Source organism: Eutrigla gurnardus (genome assembly GCF_963514095.1).
Source record: "Eutrigla gurnardus genome assembly, chromosome: 3".
Taxonomy (NCBI): Eukaryota; Metazoa; Chordata; class Actinopteri; order Perciformes; family Triglidae; genus Eutrigla; species Eutrigla gurnardus.
In genome coordinates, this window is record NC_139917.1 from 2,300,032 (window position 1) to 2,315,369 (window position 15,338).

General features: G+C 45.4%; 1 long non-coding RNA gene across 1 annotated transcript; it reads left to right on the top strand.

Moving 5' to 3' along the window:
* The first annotated feature begins 10,752 nt into the window (after window positions 1–10,752).
* LOC311010694 lies at window positions 10,753–12,607 on the top strand. Its single transcript, XR_014596821.1, has 3 exons — window positions 10,753–11,178; window positions 12,012–12,228; window positions 12,347–12,607. It is a non-coding gene; the product is annotated as an uncharacterized lncRNA (long non-coding RNA).
* The last annotated feature ends 2,731 nt before the right edge of the window (window positions 12,608–15,338 follow it).

The window sequence follows — 15,338 nt, forward strand, 5'->3', positions numbered from 1 at the left end:
GCTGATGACCCTGCAGCTGGCCCATTAGCACCACCAGAGGTCCTTTATGCAGAAATGCCCTGCAGGTTAACCCACCTGTGCTGACACCTGGTATTGGTCTGATGACGATAAGCATTAGGGGTCAAGGTTCTATATTTCTGGGGTTCTGGAAATGAGCAATTCATGATGTTAGAATAGAGTTGAAGTTAAGGGATGATGTGTACGCCTGGATTGTTTCACAAGTAGCCAGTTTACACCAACAAAAATCTCAATCATCATCAGATGATATCCGATGGGTTCCCAGATTGCGTTTGTGGCCATTTTACATTCCATACCGACTGTATGCATTCAACCAAAGCCTGCTCGAACCTTATTGGTTATCACTACACAGGCTATGAACCTGAACTCCACATGATTGCAAAATCTGTTTATGGAGATTAGTGAGGGAAATGCTGGCAGAACCTAATGTCTCCAAAGTTATTTCATTGATTTGGAAAGTAACTCCCCAGCATCTCTGTTTTTGTCCAGAGCAATGGATTTTATTTCACTGAAACTATCACTTCACCACCCACAGTAGTTGGAGTCCGGGTACAGATTACAGCTACAGCCAGTCTTTCTAAAGGACAACCACTGCCTAAAGATTAGAAGACATGGACATGGACATGGACAGCCTGCACAACCACACAGACTGGAGAGGTTGGTAAAGGTTTTAATGGCAGAAATGGTTAAAAAACTGGAAACACTAGAAGAACTAAGGAACGCTGGAACGCTTTCTCACTGGGAACAAAGACAATGTGGCAGGGGAGTGATGGGAAGACACAGGCCAAATCCCAATGCCCTCCCTAAGGTCTAAGCCCTGAACCCTTAGGGACTTTACTGACGTCACCTGGTAGATGGTGAGGTGAGAGGCTGTGAGGGCTTGAAATGGTAGAAATACAGTTGGGTCATAACTCAGCATGTCACTTTACTTTGATGACACAAAAATGATTATCTAAAAATGTTGGGTTTCATTTAATTTTTTTACAGCCTCATCTGAACATCTTCCAGGCTCTTATCATCCCAGACCAGACATCATTGTCAAATAATGTATTTATGTGTTTTAGTTAAAATGGCTTCAATAAGCTAAATTAGAATAACAGGTTGATGATTAAACAAGGTGTGTAATACAATAACAATAAACCAGATGTGTAGCCTATGATGACATTCTTATGATTTCAAGTATTTTGTGTTCCATATTACAACTTTAATGTTAATGTTTCTGTGTAAATGTAATATTCCACACATGTGCTGTCCTCTTTGTTTTTAAATTCCTCAAGGCTTCCCCTGGTAACCCTGTGGCTGCGGTCGAATAGTCCAAAAATGAGGTCCTAACTCCTATTCCTTGACCTCTGGGGAAAACGTCATGGGGTTAAGGAAAGGCAATAGGAGAACTCGATATAATAATAGAGAATAATAATAATGGACGACAAAAAATGCGTCTTCACTTCTCCACATGTTGGTTTTATAAGCAGCTGGTTCACTGACCGGCTTCAGGTCCAGCAGCTCCTTCTTCCTGTTTGACATTTAATTTGTGGTTTTAGTTTTGTTTCTGTCAAACATTTGAAACATGGTTGTGTCACGGCGGGGACTCTGAAAAAAGGAGGAAAGGACCCGAATGCAGGCAGGAGACAAAGGGTGAAGGCAAAAAATGTTTTTTTTTAACTAAATAAAACAAAGGCCCACCCCCTGTCTATCAACTGAAAAGACCACAATGGCAAAAACGTCAGTCAAAGAAACACAAAATTAACCAAACACAAAGGGACACAGGAGGCTGGACGCAGGAACACGAGTAATCCAGCATGCTGGGAGCGACATACAATAATGAACCGACAGCAAGACAGGGCAAACACAGAGAATATATACACAGGGAGGCAGGGAGCTGACGAGGGACAGGTGAAACACATTAGGGCAGGTAGGGTAATCAACATGAGAGGGTGGTGGAATCAAGACAGCGGAAACAACAAGGACCAGGAAGTACAAGACAGGAAATGGCACAGGGGACAAAATTACAAAATAAAACAAGAAAACACATATAATGACAGGTTGACATAAATAAAAACACCATTCAATAATTATCACTGTGCACACACATTTAGCAACACAATTCCAAATATGTCTGCATGAAAGTAATTGTTGAATATGCAAATAAGCATATTGTTTTCATGAAAGGCCAAGGTGTGCGGCACTTTAAATGTTGCCTACATTTACATTTACATTGACATTTAGGGCATTCAGCAGACGCTTTTGTCCAAAGCGTCTTACAATAATTACATTTGTCCATCCATCCATCTGTTGTCTTCCGCTTATCCGGGGCCGGGTCGTGGGGGTAGCTGCCCGAGCAGGGACACCCAGACTTCCCTCTCCCCGGACACCTTCTCTAGCTCCTCCAGGAGGACCCCAAGGCGTTCCTAGGCCAGCCAAGCGACGTAGTCACTCCAGCATGTCCTGGGTCTTCCTCAGGGTCTCCTCCCAGTGGGGCATGCCAGGAACACCTCCCGAGGGAGGCGTCCAGGGGGCATCCGGTACAAATGCCCGAGCCACCTCAGCTGGCACCTCTCGATGTGGAGGAGCAGCGGCTCTACTCCGAGCTCCTCCCGCGTGACGGAGCTGCTCACCCTATCTCTAAGGGAGAGCCCTGCCACCCTCTGGAGGAAGCTCATTTCGGCCGCTTGTATCCAGGATCTTATTCTTTCGGTCACAAACCAGAGTTCATGACCATAGGTGAGGGTAGGAACGTAGATTAAAATCTAGAGCTTCGCCTTTCGGCTCAGCTCTCACTTCACCACGACGGACCAATACAACGACCACATTACTGCGGCTGCTGCACCGATCCGCCTGTCAATCTCACGTTCCATCCTTCCCTCACGAGTGAACAAGACCCCAAGATACTTTAACTCCTCCACTTGAGGCAGGAACTCTCCCCCAACGCGAAGGGAGCAAGCTACCTTTTTCCGGTCGAGAACCATGGCCTCAGATTTGGAGGTGCTGATCCTCATCCCACCTGCTTCACACTCGGCTGCAAACTGCCCCAGGATATGCTAGAGGTCATGGCTGAAAGGAGCCAAGAAGACCACATCGTCCGCAAAAAGCAGGGATGAAATCCAGTGGCTCCTAAACCAGATCCCCTCCGGCCCATGGCTGCGCCTAGAAATTCTGTCCATAAAAATAATTAACAGAACCGGTGACAAAGGGCAGCCTGCCGGAGTCCAACATGCACCAGGAACAGGTCTGACTTACTGCCGGCAATGCGAACCAAGCTCCTGCTCTGGTCGTACAGGGACCGTACAGCCCTTAGCAGAAGGTCCCCGACCCCGTACTCCCACAGAATGCCACGAGGGACACGATCGAATGCCTTCTCCAAGTCCCCAAATCACACATGGACTGGTTGGGCAAACGCCCATGAACCCTCGAGCACCCTGCGAAGGGCGACAACATCCCCAGTCGAAGTCAACAGCTCTCCACCGTAAACAGTGCTTCCCCTTCCTGAGGTGCCGGACGGTTTGCCAGAATTTCCTCGAGGCTGACCGGTAGTCCTCCTTCATGGCCTCCCCGAACTCTTCCCGGACCCTAGCCTTTGCTGCAGCGACCCCCCGCGCTGTAGCACGCTTGGCCTGCCAGTACCCATCAGCTGCCTTCTTCAGATTGGCAGCATCCCTTACTTACGGTGTCCACCACCGGGTTGGGGGATTGCCGCCATGACAGGCACTGGAGACCTTACGGCCACAGCTTCGAACAGACGCGTCCACAATGGAAGCGGAGAACAAGGTCCAATGGACTCAATGTCCCCAGCCTCGGAATCTGGTCAAAGCTCTCCCGGAGGTGGGAGTTGAAGACCTCCCTGACAGAGGGTTCCACCAGACATTCCCAGCAGACCCTCACAAGAAGTTTGGGTCTGCCAAGTCTGTCCAGCTTCCTCCTCTGCCAGCGGATCCAACTCACCACCAGGTGGTGATCAGTTGAAAGCTCAGCCCCTCTCTTCACCCGAGTGTCCAAGACATACGGCCGGAGGTCAGATGACATGACCTCCGGCCTAGGGTGCACTGATGGACACCCTTATGCTTGAACATGGTGTTCGTTATGGACAAACCGTGACTAGCACAGAAGTCCAATAACACCACTCGGGTTCAGATCGGGGAGGCCGTTCCTCCCAATCACGCCCCTCCAGGTAACACTGTCGTTACCCACATGGGTGTTGAAGTCCCCCAGTAGAACAATGAAGTTCCCGGTTGGAGCACTCTCCAGTACCCCTCCCAAGGACTCCAAGAAGGCAGGGTACTCTACACTGCTGTTTGGCCCATAGGCCGAAACAACAGTGAGAGACCTATCCCTGACCCGAAGGTGCAGGGAAACGACCCTCTCGTTCACTGGGGAGAACTCAGGAGTTGAGTTCCAGAGCCCAGACTGTGCGTGGAGTTGAGCCTGACTCTCTAGCCGGTAGCACTCAACGTCCAGCACTAGCTCAGGCTCTTTTCCCCCCAGCGAGGTGACATTCCATGTCCCCATGGCCCAGGACAGCCACCCAAATCACATCGCACCCGCCCCTTCTGAACCCTCCTGCGGGTGGTGAGCCTACTGGAGTCCGGGTGCAGAGACCCGGCCACCAGGCGCTCGCCTGCGAGCCCCAACCCCGGGCCTGGCTCCAGGGTGGGGCCCCTCGTGACGCCATTCTGGGAGACCTTCGTTCGTTTGTCCGTCATAGGGGGCTTTGGAACCGCTCTTAGTCTGACCTGTCACCTTGGACTTGTTTTCCTTGGGAGACCCTACCAGGGGCATTAAGCCCGGGACAACATAGCTCCTAGGATCATTCAGGTGCTCAAACCCCTCCACCACGATAAGGTGTCGGTTCAAGGAGGAGAAGTACATTTGTCAAAAGAAAGAAACCACAACATATCATTGCTGATAAAGTAAGAGTGAAAAAATAGAAACAAGTGTTAGGTCCTCTTCTGAGTAAAGTAGTAGCTGTTCAGCAAACATACCTTCAGAACAACAGTGCTATGATCAAAGCGCTTTAGGTAAGGTTTTTTTTGGGAGGGGGGGGGGGGGGGGGTTGTTGTTAGTGGGTTATGCTATGCAGAGTCCAGGTGAAGTCTGAACAGGTGAGTCTTGAACCTTTTTCGGAAGATGGCAAGAGACTGCTGTCCTGACATTGGTTGGGAATTCGTTCCACCACTGAGGCGCCAGAACAGAGAAGAGTCTGGACTTTGCTGAGCGACATTTGTTTGATTTCAGCGATGGTGGTACCAGTCGGCCAGCTGAAGTAGAGGAGCAAAGTTCTCGCTTCGGGGCGTGTGGTTTGACCAGTGTTTGAAGGTAGATGGGTGCCGTTTCATTGATGTACTTGAAGGCCAGTGTCATCATCTTGAATTGGATGCGTGCTGCAACAGGGAGCCAGTGTTACTCTCACAAGGAATTGTGGGTCGGCCTGATCTCCTTTCCTTTGCATTGAGAGAATTCAAATGGCATTCATCATGGCGGCCATTTGTTTACTTCCGGGTCACTTCAGTTAGGAACCTTCGTAAGCAAAAAAGACTATTCGACTGCAGCCCGTGTTTCAGGTCGCAACACTATGAACTGTGGGTAATTCCCTTAGGCAAAGTCAGCATCGGTGCTGACTTACGGAAAGTAGGAATAAAGGGCTCAAAAAGTCAGTTAGCGAGCCCTCATGCACTTGACCTGAACCCTCCGGGACCTATAACGGGAAAGTCTGTGAGTCCAAGAGGGGGGACGTTGGGATTTGGACACAGAGGCACATTAGGACGGTGAGACACATTTAATCAGGATGGAATGTGTAAGAGGACGGGGGAGTCAAGACACCTGAAACAAGAGCTAAATACAGGGAACAGGAAGTTACGAAGATAATAAATGATAACAAAAAATTTAAAATAAAAAAAAACACTGAGCCTCTCTCACTGTGTATGTCCCCCGGAGTCCCTGTGCTTTCTCGCCTAGCAGGTCTCCCTGGGCCGTGGTGGAACCTGATCCGGACTGCACCGATGCTGTGATCTTATTTGACTCTTACCGCCAGTATTTTTAAGGCAGCTGACTATTGTTTAAAGTAACTGACTAAAATCGGCATCTCTACTGTTACTAACTTACTCCCGGGAGTCTGGCTATGCTTTCTGGTCCAGCAGAGTCCGCTGAGGTCCTGACCGATGCAGACGGCTAACTGGCCTGATGCTGATGCTTACTGATGTGCGGTGGAAACCGTTACTGAACAATATGAACAGCTTCATGTGACAATGACGATCACATGTAGAATTTGATCAAATGTATGAATATCAGCTGAATGAATGTAATGAAAATAATGGTCACAGTGTTTATATATATATATATATTATAATAAGCAGGTGTCATGACACATTTGGTTCTCATTATTTGTTTGTTAAGAGATAAATTGAATGGTTTGGTTTATGCTGTGAGTATAAGGAAAAAGCCTTGAACATTTTCAATTAGTGCAGAACATAAGAAGGTAAAGAAATAAAAATTGGTATTGCACAAATTACTCTACTCATTACACTCTACTAGGGATGAAACCTTTGTATTGTCCATGTGGATCTGGTAGCGATCACATATCTTCCAGACACAGCAACTGGGTATCATAACTCCGTGACCCTGTCCCAGTGCTGCATGTTGCCACAAAATAAATTGTCAATATGCTTCGTATAGCGGAGCTGTCTGTGGCTCTCTCTCCTGAATCTGGAAGATCAGCCACTGCCCGGATATCGTTCTAGATCCGTCTGGACAAGGCACAGGACCTCTTCCTGCAAAATGTAAACCTCAATATGTGGAAACACAGGAGTCATGAATTTGCACACAGCACTTTTTTTCCATGTCTGTGGGCATTTCTCTGCACTTCTGGCAAACACACCAACTAGGTTGACCTGCAACGGGAGGGCCGGTGGAGGAGCATCTGCTGATGTGTGGTTTAGTATGTCAAAAAGCAGGCTTGGATCATGTGTAAGGCAGAGGTCCAACAGCTCAGTCCTCGAATTCTGGCCTATAAAGTAACAGATATCATTTGATATTTTATTGAACGCAGCTTTACCTTCCTCAAAGAGGCCTTTTTTTTTACCCACGGCACATGCCAGATAGACAACTAGACAGAGAACTCACTGACCATCAATAGTCACAGAAAAAAATATTTTGGCTGTATAGTATTGCTATCCTCGTTGATGTTTTAGCTTTGCGTGATCTAGGATTACCATAGCAAGTTGATGTTAGCTAGCTCGCCAGCAATAAATGACTGCATCAAATTATAGATATTATTATCAACTGTAATCTGGTCTGATTAAAGTTACTTATTTTTTGTAATCTGATAACATAGATGAAATGTATTCTGTTACTACTCAGCTTTGTGTGTGTATATATTTAAAACAATTCAAAATAAAATTATATAAATATTAGTGGTGGGCATAGATTGATTTTTTTAATCTAGATTAATCTCACTGTAATCTTGGAATTAATCCAGATTAATCTAGATTAAAATGGCTGAACGCATTCATAATATGTGTGTGCTACCTAAATAATGACGAACTAACTAATTCCACATTGCACAAGGTGTAAAACAACCTTAGTCTTGTCGAGGTTTCCATTGGCTTCTTAAAAATACATTTTCCCTGTTTGTGTTTTCAGCCGTTAACCGCATTGTGTGTGTGTAAAAAGTAACTCCGAAGCAGTCTGTGAATATCGCTAGTTAGCGTTAGCTTGTGCTAATGTTTACATTACACGCTTCATTAGCCGAGAGCCGATTCACGGTGTTTTTGTTTTGAGTGTGACTCTTTTTCTTTCTCCTCGGCAGAAGTGTCGACAACCTCCTCATGTACGCCGCTCAAGTCTCTTCTGTTTATGTTTATTTTGTGACAGGTATGGAGATGGTTAATTACGTTTATTATATGTCCACTGGTTAATATGTGGGGATGCTATTTACATGTGAAATGAATGAATGAGGGTCCTCTGAGAATAATTTAAGTTATTTCAGTTAATTTATTTTTATTTAAGTCAATTTAATATAACGTTTTGGGAATTATATTTTACATTTTTTACATATTATTTTCTGGTTTCTTTGATAAAAACCACTCTTATTTTATGAGTAAAAGAGAGTCTGACTGGAACATGTCTGCAGAAGTGTCGACAACCTCCTCATGTACGCTGCTCAAGTCTCTTCTGTTTATGTTTATTTTGTGACAGACCGAGTAAAACGAGTGTCAGAGCCCACCAGCCCGTTTCCCTGGTTTCTTGTCGCACAACACATCGCAGAGTACCGGCAGAGACCCTACATGGGTTACACTGCACTGGCTGCTATTGGGATGAAAGACCTAAGTCTGGGTTTGCTTTAAGCTCATTAAATAGAGTCATCCTCTCCCACTGAAGCAGAAAGGCTTCTGTGACCATGCTAACCCTGCGCAAGTAAAATGCAGCTGTCTGAATGCAGTTCGCCTGTGTGACACACCGAAGCATTTACTACACAAACTGATGGGGTCAACAGGTGATGCAACAAGCCCTGACAAAACTGACTGCAAGAGAAGGAAGAATGATGATGTTACAGATCATATATGTCAGTGCAACCGGTCTCTTTTAGGCAAGGCAACTTTATTTGTATAGCAAATTTCATACACAAGGCAGACTCAAAGTGCTTCACATCATACAACAAAATGAAAAAAGAAAAGAAAGAATAAAAGGAGAATAAAAACATATTTGCAATAATTAAAAACAGTGCAGACATTAAAAGATTTAGCAGAAAGCTATGGTGAACATAAAAGTTTTCAGTCTAGTTTTAAAAGTTGTCAGAGTTGGGGCAAGTCTTACATCTTCAGGAAGTTTATTCCAGCTATTTGTTGCATAGTGACTAAACGATGCTCTCCCGTGATTGTTGTTTACTCTGGGAATCACTAACAGATTGGTCTCAGAAGATCTTAGTGGTCTAGAAGGCTTATGTAGTGGGAGCATATCAGTGATATACTTCGGTCCTAGACCATGTAGTGATTTATATGTGAGCAGGAGGATTTTGAAATCAATCCTCTGACATACAGGGAGCCAATGTAAGGATTTAAGAATTGGTGTAATGTGCTCACATTTTTTGGTCTTTGTAAGAACTCTAGCAGCAGCGTTCTGAACAAGCTGTAGCTGCCTGACAGTTTTTTTCAGAAGACTTGCAAGGAGACCATTACAGTAGTCTAGCCTACTAGTAATAAAGGCATGTACAAGTTTTTCTAAGTCTTGAGCTGACATGAGCACTCTAAGTCTTGCGACATTTTTTAGGTGATAGTAGGCTGATTTTGTTACTGATTTAACGTGACTTTCGAAATGTAAATCGGAATCCATAATAACCCCAAGATTTCTGGCTTTGTTTGAGGTTTTCAGGGACAGAGAGTGAAGGTGTTGAATTACTTTAAACCTTTCTTTTTTAGCACCAAAAACAATTATCTCAGTTTTGTCCTTATTTAGTTGTAGGAAGTTTTGGCACATCCAGTCTTTGACTTGCTCAATGCACTGGCACAGAAGATCTATGGGGCAATAGTCGTTTGGTGATAGTGCTACATAGATTTGGGTGTCATCGGCATAGCAATGGTGGTCAATGTTATTATTTTGCATGATTTGTCCTAGTGGGAGCATGTAGATGTTGAATAAAGTCGGCCCCAAGATTGAACCTTGGGGCACTCCACACGTTACATTGGTAGATTCTGATACAAAGTCGCCAATGGAAACAAAATAGTTCCTATCTTGTAGATATGACTTGAACCAGCTTAAGACTGTGCCTGAGAGCCCCACCCAGTTTTCCAACCTGTCCAGGAGTATTGAGTGGTCGACAGTGTCAAATACAGCACTGAGGTCTAATAGCATTAATATTGAAGTTTTGCCAGAGTCTGTGTTAAGACGGATGTCATTTACAACTTTAATAAGGGCCGTCTCGTTGCTATGAAAAGGTCGAAATCCTGACTGGAAGTTGTTGTGGCAGCCCGTCGAGGCCAGGAAGTGATTTAGTTGTTGGAGGACAACTTTCTCAATTATTTTACTTATGAAGGGTAGATTTGAAATTGGTCTGTAGTTGTTGATAATAGAGGCATCTAGGCTCCGCTTTTTTAGAAGAGGTTTAATGACTGCAGTTTTGAAGGCCTTTGGGAAATTGCCTGATTGAATGGAGTTATTAACTATTTGCAATACGTCTATTGATAGGCAGTCAAAAACATTCTTAAAAAAGTTGGTAGGTAAAGCATCAAGGCAGCAGGTGGATGATTTTAGATTTGTCACCGTTTCCACTAGAGTTTTAGAGTCTATGGCATTAAAGCTTGCATGGCATGGGTTTAGAGGTGGTAACGAGGAGATGGCATTTTTAAAGAGTACATTGGCATGTTCATTGATGTACCGCTTTTTGACCTTATTTGATTCTGTTTGTGTGTCAGGAATGAAAGAAATATTAAAGAAAACACAGAAGTGATCAGACAATGAAGGATCAGTCACAAAAACATCAGAAACATGGAGACCTTTTGCGATAATCAGGTCCAGGGTGTGTCCCTTACAATGAGTAGCCTCTTTCACATGTTGAGAAAGGTCAAATGTGTCTAGAATATTAAAAAGTTCTTTTGCACCCTTGTCATTCAAATCATCAATATGAAAATTAAAGTCACCGGTTATAACTAGGCAGTCAAAATCAGTGGAGATGCTAGACAATAATTCAGTAAAATCATCAAAAAAATGTGATGTGAGGAATGTGAGGAATGTGTGCTGATGTGCACTCACTGGGCCTCATTTATCAATCTTGCGTGAAAACGGGCGCAGATCTGAGCGCAGATTTGGTCTTACGACAGGACACACGTGCGATTTATGAAACGTTCGTATCTGACCAATCTCAGCGTACGAATGAGCGGGCCTTGATAAATGCGGCGGCTGAATTCGATCGTCATTAACATGTTACGCCCATAAATATTCCTGTTTCGGAGGCCTCGCCCACTGAGGTCAAACATGGAGAGACGAAACATGGGTAAGAAAAGAAACTTTTCTGACACGGAGATCGGCATCCTGGCATCGGAGGTGGAACACAACAAGACAGTGCTTTTTGGCAGCCTGAAGGGTGGCATAAAAGGGGCTCACAAAAACGCTGTCTGGAAAAAGATAACGGAGGCAGTCAACAGCGTTGCCGTAGAGGAACGGACTCCAGCTGAGGTTTGAATATAATTCTCAATAACTTAACCCATGCTGTATGACAGATTGACTATATAGGATCTTAGGTGGCAGCAACCACTTCAGGGTGTCGGGTCAGGACACGGGTAAGTGCAGAATGAAGGACAGAGCCAGCAATAAAGTCAACCTTTTATGAATCCGAGTGTGTGTGTGTGTGTGGTTTCTGCAATGTTAAACACAACAATACAGATTGATTAGAAATAAGGTACAACTTAACATAAACATATACTGAGTTAGATATACACTATCTCTCTAATCAGATAACTACAGCTCCAAATGATTTATGAACTTAAATCATTATTAAACAATAAACAGAGAATGAGCATTGATATGCAATATACAGTATAAACATCAAAGACTAGCAATACAGTAGCCTAGCATAAGGCACTCAGGCTATTGCTAGTTAGCGGCTAATTGTTTGACACTCATTAGCACCTAAGTGTTTATCACATAATGAAATCTGAAGGCAAAAACTACTACAGTCATCAGTTGACTCATGAATAAACAGAAATATCAACATAGTGTAACATATGAATACAACAACATAACTCACGGCTCAATGGACGCACACACTGCAGACACACGGAGGGACAGTTCAGCCGATACCTGCTCTGAGCTGAGCAGTACGTATGTGGTGCGTTCAAGGACCTCAGCAGTGTAGGAATTCACATGCACAACAATTATCAACAACTTAAAGGAATAATGCTCAGAGGGACGACCTTTTGTACACATGCCTAACGACTTAAATTAATCTTTTCATCCGCAGCCTAAAAGCTTATGTCTGCTAACTGATCAAAACAATTCTTTACATTTAGGTCAAGAAAAAATGGTCGGATATGAAGCTGGCCACCAAGAAACGCGTTGCTGCGTTTAAACGCAGCATCAGGCAGACTGGAGGAGGCCAAACAGACTCCAGCCTGATCTTGACGGGGACGGAGGAAAAAATTGCCTCCTTAATTGGGTCGGAGTCGATCTGTGGCATAAGTGGTGGAGGTGACACAGACGCACTCGCAGCAGACCCAGAGCAGAATGGTAACCAACAACCCCCTTTTGCTTGCATTAAAAAAATCAGACTGTACACCATTTCTTACAAATAATTAGGCTTACACAAGTTACATGGGTGACATTTTTATTGTATTAGATATTTCAGAGCCAGGCACCAGCATGATGTCAGCCAGATCTGCTCCCCAGAGCAGTCCCACTACTGCCGAGTGTGAGCGTGTGCCCTCGGCCCCCCGTGCTGCGCCCAGACCGAACCTGATCACGGCAGAGGTCCTGGAGAGACAAGGGGAGATATGCAGGTTATTGGCCTCAGTCGTCGGCGCACTTGACGCAATTAATGAGACACTAAAAGAAATCAATGAAACTCTAAAAAAGCCATAATAAAATGTTTAAATGACTAAATGTTGTCTGTGTTTAGTATGCCTTTAGCCAATTCCACCAACAATACTTCACATTACTGATTCATACTGCAGAGCATTTGCAAGAGTTTAAGGTATACTTTACGTTTTAAAAGCGACAAATGAGGTCCTGTCTCCTCCGTATAGCCCGCTGTGGAGGCTGTGCGGGCCACGGCTCCATGGGCATGGGCTCATCCGGCTGCGCCGGCACATCGAAGGGCACTCCATTCAAAAGAAAATGTTTTCGTTTTAATAATCCGTTTTGATCTGTTCTAAATATGTGACTGCTTATGCTTAATGACAGCTGAGGTTTGTTCATTATTTTACGCCAGATTTTGCTGTGCTGCACCGCAAATCCACAGACTCGAATTTGCGTACACAAGCTCAGACCTGACGTGAGATCTGATCGCAGCTTCCGCTTACGTCCAAATTGATAAATGCCGAAGTTTGCGTGGAAATGGTCGTACGCACACTTTTCGGTCGTACGTTCGTTTGATAAATGAGGCCCACTGAGCTCATAGTATATCTGGACGTAGTCATCTTGATGTCACCCACTGGCTTGTGGACTACAGTTTTGAAGCTTCAAGTTCAGCATTTTGGCTGTGGTCATCTTGGAATTTGCCCTGAAATCATGTTGGAATTTTTGCAATCAGTGAAACATATGTTACAGCCCTAATGCTGTAATCCTCTGATTCTCCAGGTTCCGCCCTTCCTACCTGTGTGGCACGCACACCTGAATCCACTCCACAAATGAAAGGAGCATTCAAAGCCTGGAGGAGAGCTGCAGACTGAGAAGGCAGGAGTGTGTTTGATATGCGACACCCTTTCTGTATACCCCCTTCAGAGGCGAGTGCCGATCTGTCAGCTGTCCGGTCCGCTGCTGTCACTCACCTGGCAGCAGCGCCTCCCGAGACTGCTGTCACTCCATCCATAGCGAGTGCAAACCGAGCAGCTGCCTGGTCCTCCGTGAAACAGCAGGCTAAGTCTTCCTCCCTCTCCAGATCCTCGACCACCTCCACCTCCTCCCGGTGCAGGATCGTGAAGGAAGTGGCTCGCAGGGCGTTTCACTCCAGTGGTCCTCACCGCCCTCAGCCGCTGTCGATACCCCTCAACCCCCACCCCGGGCTCTGGCTTCTCATCAGCCCGCTGCTGTCCAACCAATAAGTCCTCCCGTCTTATTGGTTGGATCCTCCATGGTCTGCCATTTCCAAATCAACAGGTGTGTTACCTCATGTCATGCTTGCAAAAATCAATTAAACGCTGCAAAATCACCCCTCCTTTCAGACTGTTGTGGCTCATCTGGGTGGTTATAATTACCTCAAACAACAACAGTCCATGAAGCTCAGGAACGATTGCACTCGCTTCATTGATAACATCTTTCAGCTGAAAAAGCAGTGCATCGTCTCCCCCCTCCATCATGTCTGGCTAAAAGGCTACTGTATCAGTGCTGGCATTCCATACGTGGACAATTTCACCACTTTCTTCCATAGACTGGACCTTTTCAAACAAGACTGTCTTCTGTCTCTGAACATTGACCTCACTCTGCTAGCCGTCCAGTCCGCAACACTCACAGATTGACTGTTTACATGACACACCCCCTCCCCCTCCCCAACACCTTCCTCTGCGGTCACTATAACAGGTTTTCCCAACACTCCTTTCTCCTCTAGCTCCCCCTGCAGGCCCATTACAGCCACTACAGCATTTTTGGTAAATGGTCCTCATTTATATATCTTTTATCCAAAGCGATTTACAGTAATAACTGACATTCATCCATTCACGCACACATTCACACACCGACGGCGGAGTCAACCACGCAGGGCGACAACCAGCTCGTCAGGAGCAATAAGGGTGAGGTGTCTTGCTCAGGGACACCAGGCACTCAGCTAGGAGGAGCCGGGGATCGAACCGGCAATCTTGCGGTTGCAGCCAACCCGCTCTACCTCCTGAGCTAAACCCCCCAACATTTTTTTTATCATATTCACTGAAGCCGACACTATGCTCCGATAGAACAACATAAATCATCCGGTTTTAGAAAAAAAGCGCGCCTCTACGTGCATGTAGAACCTGTTGTTTGTTTTGCAAAGATCCGACAGCGCCCGGATCATCCTGTCCAATCAGCACGCAGGGCTGTGTTCGTGCACACAGAGCCCCTCCCCCCTTGGGTCGTTCCACTATCACAGTGGGGAGGTGGATTGCAGTAGCAACAAGCTTCCGAGAAAAAACCGAAACGAGGAGGTCCAACACAACCAAGGAAAAGAAAACCCCGGTGGAAAATAAGGAAAAAAAGAACGATTGCGACGGTGCCCGTGATAAAACCAGAGTCAACATCGGACCCATGTTTCAAAGGTGGCGTGATCTAAGGGATTTCAAAGGGCACGAAGTTGAGGGGAAGGAGCTCTGTGGTCGTGGGGGAGGAGCGTGAGAGTTGTAAACATTCGAAATCTGACAGAGTGCCCTCGATCCGCCAGACTTGCCGACTGGGACTTTATTGATCTGATAATTGAAAGGGATTTGCACTTAATGTTTCTAGTTGAGATCTGGCTAAACAGCACTACTGGTGTAGCAACACTGATAGAAGCTTGTCCACAAAATTATAAGTTTAGACTAAACAGGAGAGGAGGAGGGATTGCTGCCATTTATTCTACACAGTTCCTATGTCATGACATTGACCTGGGTGAATTTACATAATTTGAATATTTTGCTCTTGAGCTCAAAGCAGAACTATCAGTGCTTATCATTACA